This window comes from Arachis ipaensis, chromosome B7 (assembly GCF_059453495.1).
Source record: "Arachis ipaensis isolate K30076 ecotype BB chromosome B7, ASM5945349v1, whole genome shotgun sequence".
NCBI classification, from domain to species: Eukaryota; Viridiplantae; Streptophyta; class Magnoliopsida; order Fabales; family Fabaceae; genus Arachis; species Arachis ipaensis.
Window position 1 is genome coordinate 82,362,747 of NC_142442.1, and position 23,397 is coordinate 82,386,143.

The 23,397-nt window shown below is 34.4% G+C and overlaps 1 non-coding gene and 2 pseudogenes across 1 annotated transcript; all 3 read left to right on the top strand.

Moving 5' to 3' along the window:
• Positions 1-2,206: 2,206 nt before the first annotated feature.
• Positions 2,207-4,858, top strand: LOC148553171 (uncharacterized; annotated as a pseudogene).
• A 1,216-nt stretch (positions 4,859-6,074) lies between these two features.
• LOC148553172 (uncharacterized) lies at positions 6,075-10,494 on the top strand (annotated as a pseudogene).
• A 10,794-nt stretch (positions 10,495-21,288) lies between these two features.
• LOC148553173 (small nucleolar RNA R71) lies at positions 21,289-21,396 on the top strand. Its single transcript, XR_015892756.1, has one exon. It is a non-coding gene; the product is annotated as a small nucleolar RNA R71 (small nucleolar RNA).
• The last annotated feature ends 2,001 nt before the right edge of the window (positions 21,397-23,397 follow it).

The window sequence follows — 23,397 nt, forward strand, 5'->3', positions numbered from 1 at the left end:
CCAGACAATATATTCATTTTCAGTAGTCAATGTGCAAAATATAAAGTAGTGAAACTGAGTATCATGCTACAACTGACTAAACTGTTAAGTACTTCAATTTTTTGTCTCTTGAAATTTTTTTGGTAGAGAAATTCAGTTTTAAAATTTGGGAATTATACTTTTTTTACAAAATTTTTTCTATTAAATTGTATAGGAGCTCATTGATTTAAACATTGTATAATGGAGCTTGTTAACTGGTAATTTCAACTATAAGATGAAAGATCACCTTATTACCAAGTTATAATTTTTTGGTGTATGGATTTTACTCACAAAAGAGCCTCTTTCCCTCATCTCTTCAGGCTTTGCTTTTGCTTTTAGGTTTGAAGTTTCCTTATATGATCCTTCTCTACTTTGCAGTTTGCTGAACTGATACAGCCTATTGAGGAAAGGATACACAATGTTAAAACTTTCATAAAGGTACAAAGGCAATGTTTTCCTTATGTTCTTACACATAATTTATCAAAAATAATCTCCTCTATTTCATGTACTTTTCTTACACAAATAAACAAATAAGTTTACTAGGTACATGAAAAATCTAATCTGTGCTGCAGTTTTTGAGCTTATTAACTAGTCAAAATTTGACATTGATTATAGTTGTTGCTGTTGCACTCAATTGCAAACTGATTTTAATAACTCACTGCAACTTGAATGCTTTCAAATGACATATTGTAAAAAGGAAAAAAAAATGAAATAACTAACTTATTTTAATAACTAGTCAATTTTAAAGTGCATTCTATTTAATTTGAGCATTTTCAAATTATTTTAATTTAGAGCTCTCATATGCAATAAGCTGGCATGCATTAATTCATTCACACACACAAAAATATTCCTCCTGTTCTTGTTCTAGTAAAAAGTAGAATAACCAAACATTGAACATAAATTGAAAAATTAAATTGCATCCCCTTAATAATTAGATAATTTTAACTTGAACATTACGCTTGTGACTTTGATAATTTCATTCATCTAGGGCTATAACTCTATTGACTAGACATTTGTGACTTGTGAGCCATACCATACCATACCATACCATACCATACCTATTTCTAGCTAGCTTCTCCTTTTTGTCATTTACAGAAATAGATTTATTAGAGGATCATTAATTAGGATAAGATAAACAATTTTATCCATGTTATACACCAACAACTGAAGACTTTTTATATGCCAATCATGCATGGACACGGTTTAATTGGTTTTTATACTTATTTTTCTTAGTGAACGTCTCAAATTCAAGTATTGTGGAGAGTTTTATCATATATACTGAATTGGGAAAATATATAAAAAAAAAGTTGAACGTGTGTATTTTTTTTTTAAATCACTAAATTTTATTATAAGTGTATATTTAAACGTCTTTTCTCATATATTTATTTATAAATGATTTAATGACTTGAACGTTCCCAAAAAGAGTGTATAACTATTAACTAATATTTCTTTAAAAGAGTATAGAAAGCACACTTTGCTGTCTTTCAACTAATAATAATATTTTGTTAAGCAAAAAGAAAATTCCTTGTGCTTCCTAATTATAGAATCTGTTGAGTGTTGATTCTTATACATTTTGTAAAATTATCTCAATATATAAGTCCAGCATCTCTCTTTGATGTAACACATATATCAATATATAAATGCTTAGTGCAATAGGAGACAGTAGTAGTTTCTCATTATTAATATAGACTATGTTAATGCTATTACTTTTTTTCCCATTCATTGATTTACTTGCTATTCATTGTTGTTGCTGATATTTCAGGTACCTTAGTCTCCTTATTTCCCTCCAGATCTATTATTTGTTTCTTCTTCTTTTCTTTTTTTTTTTAAATACATTTTTTAAATGATAAAATTAAAAGGCAATTAATAATTTTTTATGTGAGATTAATATACTATTTTTGTTTTTCAGATTGATGAGTAATGTCTTCTTTAGCTTCTTAACTTACCCAGCTTCTTCTTTAGATCATATATACAACTACTTGAGAAGGAAAATTCACAAAGTCACTGTTACAGCCACAAAATTATCATTTGAAAGAGGTAATTATAATTTTTTTTATAGTTTCTTTTAGAATACTATTTAAGTATTTGTTTAATATCTAATTTGCACATACAAGAATAATTTTCTTACCTTTAGAATATATATAGACTTTTAATTTTTTTAAATCCCTATTTGTAGTCCCTCTTAGTCATGTCAATCGATAAGTCGTGGATTGGAAAACCACGAACCACGCATGAGTATAGAGATGGTTTAAACAAGTTTTTGGATTTTGCTTTTGAGCATCGGTCTCTCGCGGGTCTTCAGATTAAATGTCCTTGTCCGGTGTGTGGTTTTCGCAAGTGGCAAACAAGAGAGAAAGTTTTTGAACATTTAATAGTCAAGCCATTTCCAGAAAACTACAAAGTTTGGTATTGGCATGGTGAAGAAGCAGTTAGAGTTGGGTCACAAGTTTATCAAACTAGTCATATTGTACAAGATGATTCGACATCTCAGCATCCAATGGTAACAATTCTCAATGACGCGTTTGGAGTCGCTGGATCTGACTTGAATGAAGATGGAGATGGAGATGGAGATGGAGATGAAGAGCATAGTGGAGAAAATGTAGAATTTTATAAGTTGTTGGAAGATGGTAATAAACCATTATATGAAGGGTGCACAAAGTATTCAAAACTGTCTTTCTTGATTAGTTTGTACCACATAACGTGCTTATATAGAATAAGCGACAAAGCCATGACCGAAATCCTCAAGTTAATAAAAGATGCTTTTGGAAATGCCAAGATTTCAAATACATTCTATGAGGCCAAGAAAACCATAAACAAACTAGGGCTTAATTATACCAAGATACCAGCTTGCCCTAATGACTGCATGTTATATTGGGGGGAGGATGAAGATTTGTAAGAATGCAAAAGATGGAAGACATCTAAATGGACCGATGCTAAAAAGAAGAAACCGACAAAGATATTGCGATACTTTCCACTAAAACCGAGACTTCAATGATTATTTATGTGTTCTAAGACTGCTCAATCAATGCAATGGCATGCTTTGGCAGAAAAGAAAGATTCGAAGATGAGGCATCCGCGGGATTCTGAAGCTTGGAAGACATTTGATTTACTTCATGATAGGTTTGCCGAAGATCCTCGAAATGTACGTCTTGGTCTTGCAGTTGATGGATTCAACCCCTTTGGAGCTATGCGTACAAACTATAGCGTTTGGCCAGTGGTGCTTATTCCATACAATCGACCTCCATGGGAGTGCATGAAGCCAACATCACTAATCTTGTCAATGATTATTCCAGGAGAGAAAATGCCGGGGAACAACATAGACGTATACTTACAACCTCTTATCAAAGAGTTAAAAGAGTTGTGGCATGATGGTGTTCAAACATTAGATAGGTTCAAGAATGAAATGTTTACATTGCGAGCAGCATTAATGTGGACAATTAGTGATTTTCCAGGCCTTGGTAACTTATCTGGGTGGAACGTACGCAGTAAATATGCTTGTCCCACATGTAACTTTAACACTGATTCATATAGATTAAAGCATGGTGGAAAATGGTGTTTTTTGGGGCATCGCCGTTTCTTAGAAAGGGGTCATAAGTTTAGGCTAAGTCGTGCAAAATTTAATGGAAAAATTGAGTTGAGGGATCCCCCAGCAGTACTAACAGGGTCAGAAATATTGGAACAACTTGAAGGCATCAATGTTTCATTTGGGAAGGAACTACAGGCAAGTAAAGGTAAGAGGACTCGACGAAAAGTTGCTGAAGAAGATGATGAATCGGGGATGTGGAGGAAGAAAAGCATATTTTTTGATCTTCCTTATTGGGAGTCTAACTTATTGCGCCACAATCTAGATGTCATGCATATTGAAAAGAATGTTTGCGACAATGTGTTATACACTTTGCTCAATGAGACTGGAAGGTCAAAGGATAATCTCAAAGCTTGTAAGGATCTCAAAGAAATGGGTATAAGGAAAGATTTATGGCCAGATGAAAATGGGAGATATCATCCATCTTTGTTCACAATGTCAAATTCCATGAAAGATGTATTCTTGCGTACTATAAAGAATATTAGAGTACCAGATGGTCTCTCGAGTAATATTTCACGGTGTGTTGACCTGAAGCAAAGAAAGCTCTCTGGATTGAAGAGCCATGATTGCCACGTCCTTATGCAGCAACTATTACCCATTGCTATACGTAATGTGCTACAAGATAAAGTTGCTACAGTGCTAATAGAGTTGTCTTCATTCTTTCAACAGTTGTGCTCTAAAAGCTTAAGTCTTACAGAACTTGAGAAGCTCCAACCTCGAATAATCCTTACCCTTTGTCATTTAGAAATGTTGTTCCCTCCTTCTTTCTTTACAATCATAGTTCATTTAACCTGTCATCTAGTTGATGAAGCAAAACTTGGAGGACCAGTACACTATAGGTGGATGTATCCTATTGAGAGGTAAATATCTCTTTTCAATCATTGTTCATTTAACCTGTCACTTAGTTATATCTTGCTTACTAAAGCCAATTATACAAACTAGGTATTTAGGACATTTGAAGTCCTATGTACGAAACAAAGCCAAATCAGAGGCTTCTATAGCTGAGGGATATGTGGCTGAAGAAGCTCTTACATTTTGCTTTCGATACTTAGAAGGGATTGAGACAAGATTTAATAGGCCACCACGTGTTGATGATCGTCCGGATGGTAATTACAATACACATGTTGATTCACTTTTTCCACAAATGGGTAACTCTAAGGGAGCTTTCACAGTATTTGAGTTGTCACCTATGGAAAAAAACAAGCACATCGCTATGTGGTTCTAAATTGTCCATATGTCAAACCGTTCATTGAGTAAGTACTTAAGGATTTGCGTACATGTTTTTTATTTACGTGAAAATAGTTGTTTAGTTAGAGTTAAACTTTCATATCTGACAGTGACTTCAAAGATTTTGTACGAAGACGATCTAAGGATAGAAGGCCTTCAAATGTAGAGATAGAAAAAAGAGTTAACAAAGATTTTGTTACTTGGTTTCCTACGCAGGTAAATAGAAAAGTGATATTTTTTGCTAATATTGAGCAGTATTTGTGGATATAATAACTAATATATTGTTCTATCATAATAGCTTATGAACCCAGACGTTATGAATACTGTGCATGAGGATTTGAGATACTTAGCAATGGGTCCATCACGATATGCCAAAAGGTTTTCTACATTTAGTATCAATGGGTTCTCCTTTCGAACTACCAATCGAGACAATGGGTTAAAGACCCAGAATAGTGGAGTTTTCTTAATGTCTTCAACTCCTTGTGTTGCTAGCGCTAGTGATGCTAATGTTAGGAATGCTGATTTGTCATATTATGGCAAATTAGAAGATATTATAGAACTAAACTACAATGGCCGATTTTGAGTTACTTTATTCAAATGTAAATGGGCTGACACCACTAGAGAATGAGGCTGTAGAAAGGATAGTTGGGGTTTTACTTCTGTTAATTTTTCACGAGTAATACACAGTGGTGACCGAGAGGAGGATGATCCATATATTGAAGCCTCACAAGCTCGAATGGTGTATTTTGTCAATGATGAAGTGAATAAAGATTGGAGTGTTGTCGTGCATTTGAAGCCAAGAGACTCATATGATATGGGGGGAAATGAAGATGATGAAGCATGTGAGAATGAGCCATGGTTAGAGCAAAACTTGGATTCTTTATTTGAAAATGGTGATAATCTATCATTGTTAAGAGATGAGGTAGATGATGAACTACTAGATGATGACATTGGAGAAGACAAACACATGTCGGAATAGTTAGTAGGTTAAATTAATTTATGGTATGAAATTTATATTTAAGTTTTCATTTAATTATAATTCACATTTTATCTATACTTATTAATTATTTTATTTCCAACTATTATTTTATTTCCAACTATCATTTAGTTATAATTCATATTTATGGTATGAAATTATTTTATCTATACATTATAGTAGTGCCTACTGATATATACTAGTTACTAGGTCTTCAAATTTAACTTGAAGATATGTAACTTCCTGAATTTCTTGATCTATTATGCAGATATGCCAAAGCAAAAGAGGTACAAGAATCTACTTAAAGCAGCAGCAGCTGCAAATTCTTCACAAGACAAGTCAATTGCAGCTGCAAATTCCTCCCGAGACAAGTCGGCAGCTTCAAATGCATCACAAGTCAAGTCTGCAGCAGCTGCAAATTCCTTCCGAGAGACATCGGCAGCTACAAATTCCTCCCGAGACAAGTCGGCAGCAGCTGTAAATTCCTCCCGAGACAAGTCAGCAGCTTCAAGTTCCTCTCGGGATAAGTCAGCAGCTTCAAGTTCCTCCCGAGACAAGTCGACAGCAGCTGCAAGTTCCTCACGAGACAAGTCAGCAGCAGCTGCAAGTTCATCCCGAGACAAGTCGGCAGCTTCAAATTCTTCTGAGCATCCATTCAAACCTAAACGTAAACGTGGACGTGAATCTAAACATTATTGGACTGTTGATGCCATAGGTATGTATAGATGTTTTATTATGTTATTATTATCAAAAAGCAAGAAGCATTCAGAACCTAAAATAAAGAACAAACACATTATTGGTTTAGAGAATACTAGTGTGTGAAATTATTATATATTAATTAAGCAGCCATGATTCCTTCAGAATTCTGTCCGACTAAGTTATCTACCAGCAATACCCAAAAAATTAAAGCAGATTAACATTAACTAAACTGTATTTTAGGGCTTTAATTAAATAAGACTGTAGCAGTGGAATACAATATTGGCATCATGTGCGCCATATCTGCTTCTTTTCCTGATTTTAAGTAGTGTTTCTCCCAGTTAATGCCTTCCTGTTCTAGACACACATGTCATATATATATATATATATATATATATATATATATATATATATATATATATATACTTGTTTCCTATATTAGCATATGTGGAATTTTGCTGATGATAAAAGCTAGATACTGAACATTATTATTGTATGTACTCATTTATAGTTGGGTTTTGGGATCATGCTTTGCTTTGTTACATGCAATTGGTGATAAATTTCATTATAGCAGAGAAATTATTTATTTTATTAAGTTCAGTGTTTTGATTCAACATTTGATGTATTCCTTTTCCCACCTGTTGGTTTCAATATATTTTCGTTTTTCTTTTCTTTTGTATTTCCTTAATTGCCACATGCAATGCTCAGATTTGTTAAAACTAAGTTTGAACAATTGTACTTATATATGTTGACATTCAATTACTTGGGCTATTATGAACTTGAAAATATGCTTTTGATGAGAAAACATAAGGCAGAAAATGATCAGCTTTATTTTTACATTCTTTCTACATGGTCCTTTTTTGGTGAACTTAGAATTCCATGGGTGTATATGGGTATTATTCATTTGAAAAGGAAAAGAAGTTAATATCTGGATGAACCTTTTGTGTCTATGTAAAATTTTGTAAGTACTTCACTGCTTCAATCTTGATTATCTTCCACCTGAATCACTTGGATTGTAATATCTGTAAGATATGTGCAGTGAGAGAGTTCCTTAGCAGGAAAACTAACATCGATCCAGATTGATCTGTTCTGTTTTATTCTTTTTTTCCTTTTCTAGATTTAGTGCAATTTGAATGCTACTATAGTGAGAACATGTTATATCCTGATTGATTATATTTATGGTGCTTTCTTTCAACTTCATGCCCTATTCTTTAGTTGTAAAGTTATTATTAAGTCAATTCTATAGTGTCTATTATTTAAAAATTATTTATTTTATTCTTTAGTCGCTCATTTACTTATTTATTTATACTCATTTGTCTATTTTAGATGAATACGGAGCTAGTACACGCCTTCATTTATTAGTGAAGGATGTGCATAATTTGCCAGAAGGTTTGCGTATAGTTGTCACTTTTGATAAACATCATGCAGCAATAGGAGAAGCAGCTGGACTCCTTGCAGGAGTTTGTGGGCAATTGGCCACTGATTGTGTAGCATTTCCAATCAGTTTTGAAAAGTGGTCAGACATTCCAAAAGCTTTTTTGAAAATCAATGGAATATTTTTTTCCTAGTAAGAAGATTACTCAAACTCTAAAGCTTATTTCTTTGCCATTATTTAGTTATATTTGCTGGTTAATATATATTCTTTGTTATAATTGTCAAGGCTCGATTTTGCTTCAAAGTGAGTGATAACTTGGCCAAACGATTTTTGCTCCAATCACTTGGCAAAAAATGGAGGGAACATAGGATAAAGCTTTGGAATGATTTTTATGATCCGAGGTTGAGTAAAATCGAGATCATAAATAATGCACCAGAAGATATTGCTCCTGATCAATGGGCTTTATTTGTAGAATATCGTTTGAAACCTGAAACTCAGGTAAGCCTTATATGAAGCAGATATTGCTGCTGCCTGCTCTTGTATTTTATTTTATATAGAGTTGGTAATGAACTAGTGATAGCTTCTCATGCAGTAGTGCTGCACTCTTTTGCCCTCTTGAAACCATTATTATTGTTATATGTTGAATGCATGTTTGGTTCTATTTAATTATGTCCAAATTTAACTTGCAGAAACTTTGTAAGAGGAATCAAGAAATTCGGCAAAAACAAATAATTCCTCATACTTCAGGTGCTAAATCAATTGCAAGAAGAAGGGCTGAATTGGTAATCAATTAATGCATGCATATCTAATCTATCTCAAATATAATGCATGCATCATCTCTTAATTTTCTGCATATCTAATCTATCTCAAATAATAATTTTATGAATGATATATACATGATTGAAGTTAGTAGGCTTCTATTTTTTGATCGAGTCTTTCTACTTTTCTTAAATTTTAGACGGAAGAGACGGGAAAAGAAGTTAGTAGGGTTCAAATGTGGGACATCACTCACAAGAAAACAGATGGAAGTTATGTTAATGAAAAAGCTAAAGAAATAGCGGTAAGACTAAAGCGTAATAAGTAACTTGTTTGTATTTCTTTTTCTTTCTTTTTTATAAGATAATACTATTTTTGATTTTTTCTTTTTTTTATACATGTAGGAGAAGATTGAAGCACATAGCAGCCAACAACCGATGGAATTAACTCTTAATTCTCCTCTTGATGCTCTTGGAGTAGTTTTTGGGAAAGAGCACCCTGGTCGTGTTCGAGGTTTAGGTATGGGAGCTGTTCCAACAATTGCTTTCAAGAACAACACTACAAGGATTAGTCAAATGAATTTAGGTTCTTCAAATGATGTTGGAACATCATCTACTTGTGGTCCAAATGTGCAAGAAGAGTTGGATACCGTTAAAGCGCAATTGCAAGCGCTAGTCTCCTATATTGCTTCTAAGGAATGAGGTAAAATTCCAATACAATTAGCTGGAATGTTCCCTACTCAACAAGTTTCACAGGTACAAATACAATTATCCTCTTTTTTTCCTTTTGATGTGAAATAATTGTAAACAGTGGATTAATCTCTGCTTGATTAGTAGTGTTGCTGAGTTTGTTATAGCATTCAAGCTCTCGTGTATTTGTTGACAATCCATGTTGAAAGAAGTCATTACTGTAGTCTGATTGAGATAATAATAGACCAGTAGGGTTTGATTGTGATCTATATTCTTCACTTTTCAAGCCAAAAGGTTCTACAGTTTGAAGGATGTTTGACCCGTTAAGATAAGAATTATTGAAGCTGGGGTTTCCTAAGGGGAAATTAGGGTTATTCCCCATGTTAAGAAATGTGTTGCGTTCATGATTTGCAACATATTTTGCAACAGTTGTAGTTGGGCTAATTGAGAAGTAGCATCTCTTTGTAGAGCAATATTAGGGTTTCTCCCCCAAGTAGTAGTGTTCATATTCATCATAGAATTCCCTCTTTTTTTTCCTTTTGATGTGAAATAATTGTAAACTGTTCATGAATACTTTTGATCTCCAAAACAAGTTAAGATTCGGTCATGGTCACTGTTGGCTATTTGAATGTACTTTTGAGTGAAATAATTGTAAACTGTTCATGAATACAGATTTTGACTTCCCGTTCTGATTTTCTTCTAAATTATAATTGATTAACAAAAAGTGAAAAAAAAAAGATTTATCAATGTTTGTGGCATATAGGCATAAGTAGGAAGCAGCTAATGGTAATAGGTGAGCATGAGCATGTGTTATTGCTGGTTGTTGACTAAGGGTTGTTATTGCTGTTATTGCTTTGTTTGAAAATGATTCTATACATCAGTGAATAGAAAGATCTTAAGGCTTCATTCTTTATCGCTGCTATGGTTAACAAGCACATGGGAAAGCTAATTAACAACTAGCACTAGTAGTATTATTAGTAACATTTTATATGTATTTTTTAGATGAATTCAAATTCATAATTATCCACTTATTATTAATATATGCATTTTTCTTGTATTTCTTGTGCTCATAATAATTATATTTTTGTTGTAGGGATTGGATCAGGAGAGTGAGATTCCATCACCAAAAGAGTTAGGAAGTAGGTTTTCTGGAGCAAGCAACAAGGAAGCTTGATATGTTAAGACGTATATTAAGGATTATATGTTAAGACAATTATAAGTCAGAATTAGTCAATGCTTGTTAAGGATTATTTTGATACTTTGTTTTTTGGATTATGACATTTCAATTATGACTTGGATTATGACTTTTGGATCATGTATGAATTAAAAATCATCTTATGATGTTCGATTTATGGCTATACCTTTTGGTTATTATGAGATTTTTAAGTGAGTTTCGAAAATATCACTTTAAATTAGTGGTTTCAATCTTATTTTAAAAAGCATAAAATTTTCATCATAATTAGGTACAAACGGCGGTTAGAAACCCCCGTTTTAATTTAAAACGATGCCATTATACGCTGGTAGAAATGGCAGTTAAAAACTGCCATTTTAAACGAAAATGATGCCATTATATTTTGGTAAAAACGACGTTAGAAACTGCCATTTTAAACGCAAAAGATGCCATTATAACATGGAAAAAATGGCGGTTATCATGGAAAAACGGCGGTTTCTAACCGCCATTTTAAACGGAAGAGGTGCCACAACATCCTGGTAAAAACGGCGGCTGTTCAAAAACCGCCATTTTATGCGGAAATAATGGCGGTTACAAACCGCCATTTTAACCCTCAAAAATCGCCGTAATAACCAGAATGGCGCCCAGAATAATGGCGTTTCTTGGAGGCGCCAGTTTTGGTCATAATGGCGGTTATAACCGCCGTAATTACCCAAAATAACCGCCGTAATAACCTTTTTTTTTTGTAGTGCATTACCCTTGGCTACCATAACAAGGTGTTTGAAAACCTCTTATAATTCAATTCCCATAGAAATTGAATTCAATTTCAGTGTTTGAAACAAAAATAATTAAATTAGTTTAGATAATTCAATTCATTTTCATTGTTTTCCTTTAAAATCAATTCCAATCCAAATAGGTACAATTTAAAATTCTATTCTATTGAAATTTCATTTAAAATTTAAAATGTCTAAAATATTTTTATAATTTAATTACTCATTTTTAACTTTTTACACTCACTTTCTCTCAACACCTTCCATCTTTTAACACACACTCTCTCTTCTCTCACCACTTTCATTTCTATTTCTTTTTTTCAACTCACTTAATATAATATATACCTATTTTTTTTGGAAGGTCTATTATGTAGATTAAAAAAATATCTACACATGTAACTTTTATGTATTTAATTTAGATTAATGACACCAAGTATTTGCCAATTTGTTACGTCTGAATATTTTAAGTGAAGTTGTGTCAATCATGATACTAACAAAAAGTGACATCGATTTATTCCATTTTAATACCATTAATTAACTACTATATTTGTTGTTAATAACTAATTTTTTTATTTGTTATGTCATTAGACCGATCAATAAGCTGGTTATTGATAGTTCAAATTTGTTTTTTTTGTTGTTATTTTGTCATTGAAATCAACCATGGAGAACCATTTAATTTTTTAATTAATAACACTATTTTTTAAATTAATATATTTAGATTAATTTAACTTTTATTTTTTTAAAAGAGGTGAACAAATTTTAGTTAAAAAATATAATTTTTTTAATTATTTTGTATAATTTAATAAATAAGTATATTTATTATTTAAATATGATGTTATATTAATAAAGGATAAAGTTGTCCATTATAAAAATTTAATTCATTTGATAAACATTCTAAACATTGGAATTCAATTCAATTTTATAATTTTACTAATTCATTCCAAACACTAAAATTTAATTTAATTATATACCATTAAAAATTTTAAACAAGCAGCAAGAGATTTGAAATAGCGTTGTCAAATGAGTTAGTCTAACCTATTTAAATTTGACCCATCTAAGTTTGCAGATTATATGGAATGATCCATTTTACTTTTGTTTATTTATGAGTCTCAATTTTTAGGTTTGGGATTTATGGTCAACTTGACAATTATACGTGTTGGTTCGTTTATTTTTTATTTTTGAAAAAAATTGGATACAAATTCGGTTTTAATTAAAAAATAATTTTTGCAAAAAAGTCACTTTTGAAAGAAAAAACTTTAAACAAATAGTTTTTTTTTTTTTTAAAAAATGGTGGTTAGATCTTTAGGTTGAATTAGAAAAATTATTAATTTTTTTAAAATACAAAAAAAAAAATTAACGAGCCACTCGGTTAGTTCACAGACTAACTCGTTTAATCCATTATATTTTTGGATAAATCGGACTTAATCTATTTAGTCTGAAATTTAAATGTGTTTGATTTTATAGGTAAAAACTTGCCAACTTAAACGGATAAATAGTCTAATCCGACAAATTTACCCATTTTAACAGTATTTTAAAAAAGCATCCCCTCTATACGCTCTTTGTCAAATGTTTACATAAAATACATATGTAAAGTGTTAAGTTACTCACATGGTCATTTATCTTATTAGAATTTAGAGTAATAATTTAAAAATAACTATGATATTCAAATGTTAATATATGAATCTACAATAAAGAGTACTTATTTAGGAGCTAATAATACAATCTATTTACAATGAAAAAATTAATCTAATATCAAACTAAATAAATATAAAATATACTTAGATACTATATTAATACATAATCTTCTAAATATATTTTAACCTTTTTAATGTATACAAGGAAGATTGCTTATGGATTAACTATTCGTTAACAGTTTTGCTTGTATTAGGAGAAGGGGAGCAAAAAAGACTTACCAACAAAGAGGAGAAATTATTCGACAAGTCAGAAAAATATTTAAAGAAAGGAACACCACAATATGCTTGGAGTTCAAGATCATGTTAGGATACATCAAATATTATTTTATTTTACTTGAATGTTTTGGGTTTAATAGAAACCACTAGTAGTTGAGTACAAATAGAATTCTAGAGTTTTTTATCCCTAACATATTGCAATTCTCACCCATAAGTGTGTTACTATTAAGTTTTAATAAGAACTCAGTAAATTTTCATTGAGTATCAAGCAACCATATATTAGAATAAAGAACAATAAATCAAGATATCAGGATAAAGGGCCACCGTATCAAGATCAAGAACCAATATTCATATGCATCCAAGTACACTCTTGTGCCCGTGGTGATACGAGCATAGGGAGTGTAGAACTAAGTAAAAAATTGATAATAATTTCAAAAAATTTTGGTTATTTTTTTATGCCAGTTTTATGTTTATGAGTTTCTAAGTCATTATAATCACTAATAGTCATCGTCTATCTTTCATTTTCCACTACACACTAATTGTTGTGGGAACCTTTCATAAATGCATCAAAATTTTGAGCATGTGTTTCATCCATGTTCCAACTTAGATTCACATCTTTGTGATTTTTTTAAATGAATAAAATAAATTGATATTTTTTAAAAAATAATTACATCAACATAACACAATTCACAATCTTTTTAATAAAAACGTATTAGATTTGAAAATAAAAAATTGAAGAGAGAGAGAGAGAGAGAGAGAGAGAGAGAGAGAGAGAGAGAGAGAGAGAGAGAGAGAGAGAGAGAGAGAGAGAGAGAGAGAGAGAGGGGTTAGGGATACATGGGTGAATATTATGAGTAGAGAAAATCTAGGAACTTTGGATGGCAATATTTCGGCAAACCACACATCATGAATATCATCAACAAGCATCTAGAGTTTCTAAAAGGGCTAAGAACATATCCAGAAGTGCGGTAAATGTTAACGGTGTTGGTGGGGACATAGCAGGTGCAAAGGTGTAAGTGGAACAGGTCTAAGGGACTGAATTGCAAACGTGAAGTCCGAATGAAGAAGATGAGGATAACGTCATCAAGGCTTTTCCCAAGCATTTGAATAAGAATTGGATTGGGCATCGCGATAGCAAAGGTCTAACATCGGAGGATGATAAGGAGATAGAGAATATTATAAGGATGACAAATATGAGCTTATTTACTAAGCTAGACAAAAATATTGTTAAAAAAGATATTAGAGGAGATAGTGTGTTACTTGGTATGGATGTAATGGATTAATGAAAGTTAGAGAGGAGGGTTTTCTTGCTTGAATATACCCCTAGGCTTTCAAGAAGCAGGTTAATAATTAAGGAAGCATAAGGGTAAAATAATGAATAAGAAAAAGGGCGGTGATAGAGTAAAGAAAAGAAGGGCGAGAAGGTAAAAAAGAAAGTAGAACTAAAAGAAGGAGTGACAAAGAAAAGAAGAAGTGGTGCACGAAATTGTGATCTCAAGCAACGGCGCTAGAAATTCTGTACGCACGTCTTAATAAATCGTTTTTCATTCACAACTTCAATACAACTAACCAGCAAGTGCACTGGGTCGTCCAAGTAATAAACCTTACGTGAGTAAGGGTCGATCCCACGGAGATTGTTGGTATGAAGCAAGCTATGGTCACCTTGTAAATCTCAGTCAGGCGGATATCAAAAGGTTATGGAGTTTTCGAACATAAATAATAAATAAACATAAAATAAGGATAGAAACACTTATGTAATTCATTGGTGAGAATTTCAGATAAGCGTGTAGAGATGCTTTCGTTCCTCTGAATCTCTGCTTTCCCGCTGTCTTCATCCAATCAGTCTTACTCCTTTCTACGGCTGGCTTTATGTAAGGACATTACCGTTGTCAATGGCTACTTTTAATCCTCTCTGGAAAATGGTCTGATGCGCTGTCACTGCATGGCTAATCGTCTGGAGGCATCACCCTTGTCAACGGCTGCATCCTATCCTCTTGTGAAAATGGTCCAAATGCTCTGTCACAGCACGGCTAATCATCTGAGGTTCTCGATCATACTGGAATAGGATTCACCCTCCTTTTGCGTCTGTCACTACGCCCAGCACTCGCGAGTTTGAAGTTCGTCACAGTCATTCAATCCCAGAGTCCTACTAGGAATACCACAGACAATGTTTAGACTTTCTGGACTCTCATGAATGCCGCCATCAATCTAGCTTATACCACGAAGATTCTGATTAAGAGATCCAAGAGATACTCATTCAATCTAAGGTAGAACGGAAGTGGTTGTCAGGCACACGTTCATAGGGAATGATGATAATTGTCACGTTCATCACATTCAGGTTGAAGTGCAAATGAATATCTTAGAAGCGGAATAAGTTGAATTGAATAGAAAAATAGTAGTACTTTGCATTAATCTTTGAGGAACAGCAGAGCTCCACACCTTAATCTATGGAGTGCAGAAACTCTACCGTATGAAAATACATAAGTGATAATGGTTCAGGCATGGCCGAATGGCCAGCCCCCATGAAAGTCTAAGATAGCATAAAACTGATCAAAGATGTCTAATACAATAGTAAAAAGTCCTATTTATACTAAACTAGTTACTAGGGTTTACAGAAGTAAGTAATTGATGCATAAATCCACTTCCGGAGCCCACTTGGTGTGTGCTTGGGCTGAGCTTGAATGTTACACATGTAGAGGTCAATCTTGGAGTTGAACGCCAGTTTGTAACGTATTTCTGGCGTTCAACTATGGCTTGTGACGTGTTTCTGGCGTTTAACTCCAGACAGCAGCGTAGAACTGGCGTTAAACGCCCTTTTACGTCATCTAAACTCGGCAAAATATGGACTATTATATATTGATAGAAAGCCCTGGATGTCTACTTTCCAACGCAATTTGAAGCGCGCCATTTTGAGTTCTGTAGCTCCAGAAAATCCACTTTGAGTGCAGGGAGGTCAGAATCCAACAGCATCAGCAGTCCTTCTTCAACCTCTGAATCTGATTTTTGCTCAGGTCCCTCAATTTCAGCCAGAAAATACCTGAAATCACAGAAAAATACACAAACTCATAGTAAAGTCCAGAAATGTGAATTTAACATAAAAACTAATGAAAACATCCCTAAAAGTAACTGGATTTTACTAAAAACATACTAAAAACAATGCCAAAAAGCGTATAAATTATCCGCTCATCACAACACCAAACTTAAATTGTTGCTTGTCCCCAAGCAACTGAAAATCAAATAGGATAAAAAGAGAATATACTATAAATTCCAAACTATCAATGAAACATAGCTCCAATCAGATGAGCGGAACTTGTAGCTTTTTGCCTCTTGAATAGTTTTGGCATCTCACTTTATCCATTGAGGTTCAGAATGATTGGCATCTATAGGAACTCAGAGTTCAGATAGTGTTATTGATTCTCCTAGTTCAGTATGATGATTCTTGAACACAGCTATTTTATGAGTCTTGGCCGTGGCCCTAAGCACTTTGTTTTCCAGTATTACCACCGGATACATAAATGCCACGGACACATAATTGGGTGAACCTTTTCAGATTGTGACTCAGCTTTGCTAAAGTCCCCAATTAGAGGTGTCCAGGGTTCTTAAGCACACTCTGTTTTTGCTTTGGACCTTGACTTTAACCGCTCAGTCTCAAGTTTTCACTTGACACCTTCACGCGCACAAGCACATGGTTAGGGATAGCTTGGTTTAGCCGCTTAGGCCAGGATTTTATTCCTTTAGGCCCTCCTATCCACTGATTCTCAAAGCCTTGGGATCCTTTTTATTTACCCTTGCCTTTTGGTTTTAAGGGTTATTGGCTTTTTGCTCTTGCCTCTTGGTTTTAAGAGCTTTTGGCTTTTTCTGCTTGCTTTTTCTCTTTTTTTTTTCTTTCTATTTTTTTCGCTATTTTTTTTTTCTGCAAGCTTTGTTCTTTGCTGCTTTTTCTTGCTTCAAGAATCATTTTTATGATTTTTCAGATTATCAAATAACATGTCTCCTTATCATCATTCTTTCAAGAGCCAACATATTTAACATTTTAAAACAACAACTTCAAAAGACATATGCACTGTTCAAGCATTCATTCAGAAAACAAGAAGCATTGTCACCACATCAATATAATTAAACTAAGTTCAAGGATAAATTCGAAACTCATGTACTTCTTGTTCTTTTGAATTAAAACAGTTTTCATTTAAGAGAGGTGATGGATTCATAGGACATTCATAACTTTAAGACAAAGTTACTAAATACTAATGATCATGTAATGAAGACACAAACATGGATAATCACTTAACATAGAGAAAACGAAAAATAGAGAATGTAAGAACAAGGAATGAGTCCACCTTAGTGATGGTGGCGTTTCCTTCTTGAGGAACCAATGATGTCCTTGAGCTCTTCTATGTCTCTTCCTTGTCTTTGTTGCTCCTCCCTCATTGCTTTTTGATCTTCTCTTATTTCATGAAGGATGATGGAGTGCTCTTGATGTTCCACCCTTAATTGTCCCATGTTGGAACTTAATTCTCCTAGGGAGGTGTTAATTTGCTCCCAATAGTTTTGTGGAGGAAAATGCATTTGAGGCATCTCCGGGATCTCATGGTGATGAGCTTCATGCGTCTCTTGAGATCCATGAATGGGCTCTCTTGCTTGCTCCATCCTTTTCTTAGTGATGGTCTTCTCTTCCTCAATGGGAATGCCTCCTTCTATGAAAGCTCCAGCTGAGTAACATAGATGGCAAATAAGATGAGGAAAAGCTAGCCCTGCCCCAGGAGAGGGCTTTTCGGCTATTTTGTAGAGTTCAAGGGAGATGACTTCATGAACTTCTACTTCTTCTCCAATCATGATGCTATGGATCATGATGGCCCGATCCACAGTAACTTCAGATCGGTTGCTAGTGGGGATGATGGAGCGTTGGATGAATTCCAACCATCCTCTAGCCACAGGCTTGAGGTCCAGTCTTCTTAATTGAACCGGCTTGCCTTTGGAGTCAATCTTCCATTGAGCTCCTTCCACACATATGTCCATGAGGACTTGGTCCAACCTTTGATTAAAGTTGACCCTTCTAGTGTAGGGGCGTGCATCTCCTTGCATCATAGGCAAGTTAAACGCCAACCTCACATTTTCTGGACTAAAATCTAAGTATTTCCCCCGAGCCATTGTAATATAATTCTTTGGGTTTGGGTTCTTACTTTGATCATGGTTCCTAGTGATCCATGCATTGGCATAGAACTCTTGAACCATTAGGATGCCGACTTGTTGGATGGGGTTTGTTAGAACTTCCCAACCTCTTCTTTGGATTTCATGTCGGATCTCCGGATACTCATTCTTCTTGAGCTTGAAAGGGACCTCGGGGATTACCTTCTTCTTGGCCACAACATCATAGAAGTGGTCTTGATGAGCTTTGGAGATGAATCTTTCCATCTCCCATGACTCGGAGGTGGAAGCTTTTGTCTTCCCTTTCCCTTTTCTAGAGGATTCTCCGATCTTGGGTGCCATCAATGGTAATGGAAAAACAAAAAGCTTATGCTTTTACCACACCAAACTTAGAATATTGCTCGCCCTCGAGCAAGAGAAGAAAGAATAGATGAAGAAGAAGAAGAAAATATGGAGGAGAGGGGGGGTGTATTCGGCCAAGAAGGGGAAGAGAGGGTTGTGTTGTGTGAAAATGAAGAAGAATGGAGGGCTTTATATAGGGAAGGGAGGGGGGGTAAGGTTCGGCCATAAGGGTGGGTTTTGGGTGGGAAATTGATTTTGAATTTTGAAGGTAGGTGGGGTTTATGAGGTAGGTTTATGGGGAAGAGTGGATGGATGTGAATGGTGAAGTGGTTATAGGGAAGAGAGATTGAGGTGATTGATGAAGAGTTTTGGGAAGAGTGTTTATGGGATTGTGTGAAAGAGGGGTGAGAAGAAGTGAGTGGAGGTAGGTGGGGATCCTGTGGGGTCCACAGATCCTGAGGTGTCAAGGATTTACATCCCTGCACCCATTAGGCATGTAAAATGCCCTTGCACACAACTCTGGGCGTTCAGCGCCAGATTGGTGCTTGTTCTGGGCGTTGAACGCCCATTTGTTGCCCATTTCTGGCGTTGAACGCCAGAACCATGCTTGTTCTGGGCGTTCAGCGCCAGCTCTTCTCCAGGGTGCAATTCTGGCGTTCAGCGCCAGAACCATGCTCTGTTCTGGCGTTGAACGCCAGCCAGATGCTTCTTATTGGCATTTAAACGCCAGTAAGGTCTTCTTCCAGGGTGTAATTTTTCTTCTGCTGTTTTTGATTCCGTTTTTAATTTTTATATTTATTTTGTGACTCCACATGATCATGAACCTAATAAAACATGAAAGAACAAGAAAAATAAAATTAGATAAATAAAAATTGGGTTGCTTCCCAACAAGCGCTTCTTTAATGTCAATAGCTTGACAGTGGGCTCTCATGGAGCCTCACAGATGTTCAGAGCATTGTTGAGACTTCCCAACACCAAACTTAGAGTTTGGATATGGGAGTTCAACACCAAATTTAGATTTTGGTTGTGGCCTCGCAACACCAGACTTAGGTTTGACTATGGGGGCTCTAGTTGACTCTGTTTTGAGAGAAGCTTACTGTGCCTCTTTTCCATGTTTACAGAAGGGTAACCTTGAGTTGTAAACACAAGGGAGTCCTCATTCAATTGAAGGACTAATTCACCTCTGTCAACACCAATCACAGCTCTTGCTGTGGCTAGGAAAGGTCTTCCAAGGATGATGGATTCATCCGCATCCTTCCCAGTATCAAGGATTATGAAATCAGCAGGGATGTAAAGGCCTTCAACCTTTACTAACACGTCCTCTACTTGTCCATAAGCCTATTTTCTTGAATTGTCTGCCATCTCTAATGAGATTTTAGTAGCTTGCACCCCAAAGATTCCCAGTTTCTCTATTACAGAGAGGGGCATGAGGTTTATCCCTGAACCAAGGTCACACAGAGCCTTTTCAAAGATCATGTTGCCTATGGTACAAGGTATTACGAACTTTCCAGGATCCTGTTTCTTTTGAGGCAATGTCAGTTGATTCAGATCACTTAGTTCATTGGTGAACAAGGGAGGTTCAACTTCCCAAGCCTCAATACCAAATAATTTGGCCTTCAGCTTCATGATTGCACCAAGGTACTTGGTAACTTGCTCTTTAGTAACATCCTCATTCTCTTCAGAAGATGAATACTCGTCAGAGCTCATGAAGGGCATAAGGAGGTTCAATGGAATCTCTATGGTCTCTAGATGAGTCTCAAATTCCTTTGGTTCCTCAAAGGGAAACTCCTTATTGATCACTGGACGTCCCAGGAGGTCTTCCTCACTGGGATTTATGTCCTCCCCTTCCTCTCCAGGTTCGGCCGTGTTGACTATGTCAATGGCCTTGCACTCTCCTTTTGGATTTTCTTTTGTATTGCTTGGGAGAGTACTAGGAGGGATTTCAGTGATCCTTTTACTCAGTTGGCCCACTTGTACCTCCAAATTTCTAATGGAGGACCTTGTTTCATTCATGAAACTTGCAGTGGCCTTAGATAGATCAAAGACTAAGTTTGCTAAATTAGAGGTATTTTGTTCAGAGTTCTCTATCTGTTGCTGAGTGGATGATCGAAAAGGTTTACTATTGTTAAACCTATTTCTTCCACCATTATTAAAGCTTTGTTGAGGCTTTTGTTGATCCTTCCATGAGAGATTTGGGTGATTTCTCCATGAGGGGTTATAGGTGTTTCCATAAGGTTCACCCATGTAATTCACCTCTGCTATTGCAGGGTTTTCAGGATTATAAGCTTCTTCTTCAGAAGATGCCTCTTGAGTACTGTTGGATGTAGCTTGCACATTCCATTCAGACTCTGAGAAATCATATTGACTTGCTGAGTCAATATTTTATTCTGAGCCAATATGGCATTCAGAGTATCAATTTCAAGAACTCCCTTCTTCATAGGCATCCCATTACTCACAGGATTCCTCTCAGAAGTGTACATGAACTGGTTATTAGCAACCATGTCAACGAGTTCTTGAGCTTCTGCAGGCGGTTTTTTTAAGTGAATGGATCCACCTGCAGAGGTATCCAATGACATTTTAGCTAATTCAGACAGACCATCATAGAATATGTCCAGGATGGTCCATTCTGAAAGCATGTCAGAAGGACACTTTTTGGTCAGTTCTTTGTATCTCTCCCAAGCTTCATAGAGGGATTCACCTTCTTTCTGTCTGAAGGCCTGAACATCCACTCTAAGCTTACTCAGCTTTTGAGGAGAAAAGAACTTGGCTAAGAAAGCCTTGACCAACTTATCCCAAGAGTTCAGGCTATCCTTAGGTTGAGAGTCCAACCATATTCTAGCTTTGTCTCTCACAGCAAAAGGGAAAAGCATGAGCCTGTAGACTTCAGGATCTACTCCATTAGTCTTAACAGTATCACAGATCTGCAAGAATTCAGTTAAGAACTGAAAAGGATCTTCAGATGGAAGTCCATGAAACTTGAAGTTCTACTGCATCAGAGAAACTAATTGAGGTTTCAGCTCAAAATTGTTTGCTCCAATGGCAGGAATGGAGATACTTCTTCCATGTAAATTGGAATTAGGTGCAGTAAAGTCACCAAGCATGCTCCTTGCATTATTATTATTTTCGGCTGCCATCTCCTCTTCCTGTTCGAAAATTTCTGAAAGGTGCTTGCTGGATTGTTGTAATTTAGCTTCTCTTAGTTTCCTCTTCAGAGTCCTTTCAGGTTCTGGATCTGCTTCAACAAGAATATTCTTGTCCTTGCTCCTGCTCATATGAAAAAGAGGGACAGAAAAATAATAATAATAGGGGTCCTTTTTATCACAGTATAGAGGTCCCTGTATGAGTAGAAGAAAAGAAGAAGAAAAAAATTCGAACACAGATGGAAGAGGGGGTTCAAATTTGGGTGAGATGAAGTGTTAGTAGATGAATAAATAAATAGAAGGAGATAAGAGAGAGAGAGAATTTTCGAAAATAATTTTTGAAAAAGAGTTAGTGATTTTTGAAAATAGTTTTTGAAAAAGGTTAGTAATTTTCGAGAATTAAAATAAAAAATTAAAATAATTAGTTAATTAAAAAGAAATTTTGAAAAAGAGGGAAGATATTTTCGAAAATTAGAGAGAGAGGGAGTTAGTTAGGTAGTTTTGAAAAAGATAAGAAACAAACAAAAAGTTAGTTAGTTAGTTAAAACAAATTTGAAAATCAATTTTGAAAAGATAAGAAGATAAGAAGTTAGAAAGGATATTTTAAAATCAAATTTTGAAAAAGATAAGATAAAGAGATATTTTTGAAAAGATATGATTGAAATTAGTTTTGAAAAAGATTTGATTTTTAAAATCACAATTAATGACTTGATTCACAAGAAATCACAAGATATGATTCTAGAACTCAAAGTTTGAATCTTTCTTAACAAGCAAGTAACAAACTTGAAATTTTTGAATCAAAATATTAATTGATGATGTTATTTTCGAAAATTAGGAGATAAAGATAAGAAAAAGATTTTTGAAAAAGATTTTTAAAATTTTCAAAAATAAATAAGAAAAATGAAAAAGATTTGATTTTTGAAAAAGATTTTGAAAAAGATAAGATTTTTAAATTGAAAATTTGATTTGACTCATAAAAACAACTAGATTTTAAAAAGTTTTGAAAAAGTCAACTCAAATTTTTGAAATTTATGAGTGAAAAAGGGAAAGATATTTTTTTTTTATTTTTGAATTTTTAATGATTAGAGGGAAAAACATGAAAAAGACTCAATGCATGAAAATTTTGGATCAAAACAATGAATGCATGCAAGAATGCTATGAATGTCAAGATGAACACCAAGAACACTTTGAATGTCAAGATGAACATCAAGAACTTATTTTTGAAAAATTTTTAATGCAAAGAAAACATGCAAGACACCAAACTTAAAAATTTTTCATGTATAGACACTATGAATGCAAGAATGCATATGAAAAACAAGAAAAGACACAAAACATGAAAACATCAAGATCAAACAAGAAGACTTACCAAGAACAACTTGAAGATCATGAAGAACACTATGAATGCATGAATTTTTCGAAAAATGCAAGATGAATATGAAATTGACACCAAACTTTCAACTTGACTCAAGACTCAAACAAGAAACATGAAATATTTTTTATTTTTATGATTTTTTTTATTTTTTTGGATTTTTGTATATTTTTTTTCGAAAAAATATATAGGAAAAAGAAAATAAGGATTTCAAAATTTTTAATATGAAT